At 39.1% G+C, this 5,407-nt stretch overlaps 1 pseudogene; it reads left to right on the top strand.

Annotated features, from left to right (window-relative positions):
• Positions 1–4,160: 4,160 nt before the first annotated feature.
• On the top strand, positions 4,161–4,697 carry LOC105465469 (peptidyl-prolyl cis-trans isomerase A pseudogene; annotated as a pseudogene).
• Positions 4,698–5,407: the final 710 nt, after the last annotated feature.

Below are 5,407 nucleotides of genomic sequence, written 5' to 3'. Positions count from 1 at the left end.
TCTGGTGATGACCAGCAATCTTTGACATTTCTTGGCTTGCAACTGCATTGTTCCAAACTCTGCTTCAATCTTCATATGGCCTTTTCCCTTCTCTGTGTGTCTCTGTGTTTCTTCTTCTCTTCTTACAAGGATAACAGTTATACTGGGCTAAGAGCTCACTCTACTCCAGAATAATCTCATCTTAACTCATCTGCAAAGACCCTATTTGCAAATAAGCTCACATGGTCAGGTACTGAGGGTTAGTATTTCAACATACTTTTGGGAGGATATGATTCAACCCATAACATAGATTTTGGAGTAGGACTTGAGAATCACTTCTGTGATATGGAGATAGCTACATTTGAGAACCAATGGTTAATCATTCCAATTCTCCTGTTCTACAAAAGAAGAAACTGAGGCCTAGAGATGTCTAGAAACTTTTAAGTGACAGAACAGACCATGAAAAAACCATTCACATATCTATGTAAACTGCCATTCTCTTGATTCTCACTTTAATCATTATAATTAAAATTATGCCTCTTTGAATTTGGATTAGGATCTCGTGATATTCTTCTATTTTAATCAAAAGCTCTGTAGAAAAATACTCTATTTTGAAACCTATTGCATAATACTTAACCTAAGGGTTTTACATTAAAAAAAAATTCTGGCAGCAGTATTACTCAGGTAGTCAAGCAAGGCTGAAGAGGTCAAGGGCATTTGCAACTATAAAGAAGCACACAAAGGCAGAGACATATACATTTTATCAAAGAAAGTGAAACGTTTTACTTGCTGGATTCCTTTGTAGAAGGGGAAATCACTTGGGGCAACACACATATGATTAAATATCACTGATTTAAATAAAATACTTTTTAGGTATGTGGAACATGTGTATGGAAAATCTTAATAATAAAATAAATGTAGAGTAGCTTTGAACACTGCCTGATGTATGTGCCTCTTAAAGTTCTCTTTCCAAGCTATGCTCAGGGTAAGGAAAGTTTGTCAAGTGGTAATAAAATTAATTCAGAAACAGGCTTATGGTTTAGAGAAAAAAGACAGAAAATGGTTTCTGTACAATTGGAATTATGCACAATCACTGTCATGAAAAAGTGCAAAAAATTTGAGTGTATGTTACAAAACATGGGACAGAACAATTGAAATAAGGAATAAATAGGGAAGTCATGGCATCTGTGCTAAATGTGTAGAGGTTACAATAGCTTCTAGAAAAGAAAAGGAAGGCAAAATGTAGGTCTGTGTTGATATAAGATCAGGGATATCAATTCAGAACACAATTGTACTTCCTGCCTATTCCCTGACCAACTTCCCCAATAAATTAAGAAGAAATCTTTAACTATTTTTCTTAATATAAAAATAAAAATGTTGGCCAGGTATGGTAGCTCACACCTATAATCCCAGCACTTTGGGAGGCTGAGGCAGGAAAATTACTTGAGGTCAGGAGTTAGAGACGAGCCTGGGCAATATAATAAGACTTTGTCTCTACAAGAAACAAAAAAAATTAGTCAGGTGTTGGGAGGTTGAGGCATGAGGATTGTCTGAGCCCAGGTTTCGAAGCGGCAGTGAACTATGATTGCACCACTGCATTCCAGCCTGGGCAACAGAGCCAGACCCTGTCAAAAGAATGATAGAGAGAGAGAGAGAGAGAGAAGGAAGGAGAGAGGGAGGGAGAGGAGGAGGTAGGGAGAGAAGGAGGTAGGGAGAGAGGGAGAGATGGAGGGAGGGAGGAGGGAGAGAAGCAGGGAAGGAAGGAGGGAAGGAAGGAAGGAAGGAAGGAAGGAAGGAAGGAAGGAAGGAAGGAAGGAAGGAGGGAGGGAGGGAGGGAGGGAGGGAGGGAGGGAAGGAAGGAAGGAAGGAAGGAAGGAAGGAAGGAAGGAAGGAGGGAGGGAGGGAGGGAGGGAGGGAGGGAGGGAGGGAGGGAGGAGAAAAGAGGAAAGAAAGAAAGGAAAAAAAGGAAGAAGGACGGAAAGAAAAGAAAGAAGGAAATAAAGGCAAATATGTTGAATAAACAGAATTTACAATAGCAGAGTCATCAACTGGGACAATGTACTCTTTGAAGACAAATATTTATATCTAGCCTATAAATTTATCATGATTGAGAGGCACTCAATCATGTTTGTATGTACATTCTTATGGTTCTGAATACAATTTAATGAAGGGAAATGACCTGGAGAAACTAGAAGATTTACACATGGGGGAACTTGAAATTTGCAACCTGTAAATAAAAAGTTGCCACATTTTGTGATTATGAAGTTACCTCAAATTCATTTTCTTAAAAGTTGAAAAATTTGGTTGTGATATGACCCATGTATTTAGAGAACAGGATGGCATACAAAATAACATAAAGATATTAATCAAGTCACTTTCAAAATATTAGTGACTGACCGTCAAGCAATAATATACTGATAATTCTCGAGCAAAAGAACACAATTAAACATTTTAAGATAGGCATTTCCAACTTCAGACATAGTTAAGAAAAAACGCAGGAAAGTTGAAAGACAAATAATGAACCTCAAAAAACAAAGAAGTATCATAGATCAGAAACAATGAAGAGCCGAGGTCAAGCCTGCTAAGAAACCTAGAGAGGAAACTCTGAGCAAAGCTCAGAGATTACAGAGACCAGCATCAGAATCTTCTGCTTCATTTGTTAAGATAAAAATTTCTGGACACCGCCCCAAACTTACCAAGTCATAACACTGCTTCTCGGTACATCTTATCAAATTCTCCCCTGTGATTCTTAAGTACCCTTAAGTTTAAGAGACAGTGCCTTAGATTCTATAAAACAAAGTGCAGTTCAGAGGTGAAAGCTATAAAGAATATAAAGAAGCTGCATAGCATGGAATTGAATAAGAAATTGTGGATGGAATTGAATAAGAAATTGTAGTACATAATTGAAGAGGTCTATATGAACTTCTTTAAAGAAATAGAAAAGATAAAGGGCAAAGTGCAAGTTCATCGACTGACACCTGATTCCAGGAAAGAAAATAAAATCAATGATTTAGAAGCAGGGTCTCACAGTTCAACAAGGAAGGTGGCATGACCAAGCTCGGAAAGAACGGCAGTGCCTTGGGATGTGCTTCTATAACTGAACGCCTACAACTTTTGAAAATTGTTTGAACATACTTTTGGGTGCAGCTTTGAAAGGCAAACAGGAAAAATATGGTGAAATGGTCAATGTGTAGAGAGAAAGGAGTAAAAAAATGTCTTTATAAAAAAGGCAGAAAGAAGTGTGAAAGGAAAATAAATCTTAGGGCCCCCAAATTACTACGCTAAAGAGAAAAGTCAAGTTGGGAACTGCTTAGTGTCAACTTGCCTCCCATTCTATTCAAAGGCACCCCTCTGCTCACTGAGATCAATGCATATCTCATTGACTTCTTTGGAGAGGCTAAGCAGAAACTCAAAAGAACGCAACCATTTGTCTCTTATCTACCTAGGACTTGGAAACCTGCTCCCCATTTCAAGTCTTCCCACCTTTGCTTCAAGTTGTCCCACCTTTACAGACCAAACCAATGTTTATCTTGCATATGTTGATTGATGTCTCATGTCTCCCTAGAACGTATAAAACCAAACTGTGCTCTGACTACCTATGGCCCATGTCATCAGGACCACCTGAAGCTGTATCAAAGGGCGCAAATCCTCAACTTTGGCAAAATAAACTTTCTAAATTAACTGAAACCTGTCTCAGATTTTCAGGGTTCACAGAAAACATTAGAAATCAGTGTTATCTCATCATTATAATGTACCTATAGAGATACTGCAGCAATTCTTATAAGAGACAGTGTTTAACTCAATTCTAAAACCATCTATAGTTAGGGCATAAATTAAGTATAAAGCTTCATAGTATATGCTCAGGGTTGTATACCAGTTCCTCTTCTCCAGTAATTCCAGTTCTTGAGTAACTAGACATTCAAGCACAAATGAAACTTCATTAGTTTCAAATAGTATTTAAACACATATGTGCCAAGCACTGTACTGACTCCTGAGACCAGAAGAATGAGTTAATAAACTGCCGTCATTCCACGGTAAGTGTGAAGTCAAAGACAGAGCTATGCACAGGGAAACAAAGTATAAGAACAACTAATGGATACAGCAGGGAGGTGATAACTGATTCGAGCGATAGAATGAATCAGATAAAGAAATGTGGAGGAGGCTTTGCAGACACTGCCCCCGAGGAAAGTCCTGTACTACTAGCCATGGTCAACCCTACCGTGTTCTTCGACATTGCCGTCGACGGCGAGCCCTTGGGCCGCGTCTCCTTCGAGCTGTTTGCAGACAAGGTTCCAAAGACAGCAGAAAATTTTCGTGCTCTGAGCACTGGAGAGAAAGGATTTGGTTATAAGGGTTCCTGCTTTCACAGAATTATTCCAGGGTTTATGTGTCAGGGTGGTGACTTCACACGCCATAATGACACTGGTGGCAAGTCCATCTATGGGGAGAAATTTGAAGATGAGAACTTCATCCTAAAGCATACAGGTCCTGGCATCTTGTCCATGGCAAATGCTGGACCCAACACAAATGGTTCCCAGTTTTTCATCTGCACTGCCAAGACTGAGTGGTTGGATGGCAAGCATGTGGTCTTTGGCAAAGTGAAAGAAGGCATGAATATTGTGGAGGCCATGGAGCGCTTTGGGTCCAGGAATGGCAAGACCAGCAAGAAGATCACCATTGTTGACTGTGGACAACTCGAATAAGTTTGACTTGTGTTGTTTTATCTTAACCACCAGACCATTCCTTCTGTAGCTCAGGAGAGCACCCCTCCACCCCATTTGCTCGCAGTATCCTAGAATCTTTGTGCTCTTGCTGCAGTTCCCTTTGGGTTCCATGTTTTCCTTGTTCTCTCCCATGCCTAGCTGGATTGCAGAGTTAAGTTTATGATTATGAAATAAAAACTAAGTAACAATTAAAAAAAAAAAAAAAGAAAGAAATGTGGAGGAGATGTAATGGGAAAGGAGTTTGGGATGAGAGCCCAGGCAATAGGGAACAGCATCAGGGCAAGAAACTGTTGCATATGTTTGGGGAACTGTAGATGCAATGCAATTTTATTTTACATAACCGCAATCATGTAAATTAAAAATAGTAAAATACAAAAGTATTAATGAAGTATGACCTTATGTACAAAATTTGAAAGGTAAAAAAATTCCCTAAACTTAAATGATTCATTTCAATGCTGACGAGCTGATAGTTTCCATTATCGCCATGTGGTCACTTTAGCTAGTAAACAGAAATAACTTCCGCCCTGTGTCTAATCACAGGATGTTTACCTGTATTCACACTTCCATTAACGCTTTCAGTGACTTTCATCCTGTAACTTTAGCATTCGCCACTCTAGAATTTAAATTATTTCCTCATGTCCTTTAACAATAGAATCGAAGTCCTCATTAAATAGTGCTGCTAGGGCTAAGGCTAAAATTCGGGC

This window comes from Macaca nemestrina, chromosome 19 (assembly GCF_043159975.1).
Source record: "Macaca nemestrina isolate mMacNem1 chromosome 19, mMacNem.hap1, whole genome shotgun sequence".
Taxonomy (NCBI): domain Eukaryota; kingdom Metazoa; phylum Chordata; class Mammalia; order Primates; family Cercopithecidae; genus Macaca; species Macaca nemestrina.
The sequence above is the reverse complement of the archived record's forward strand: the minus strand, read 5'-3'. Positions and strand labels throughout refer to the sequence as shown.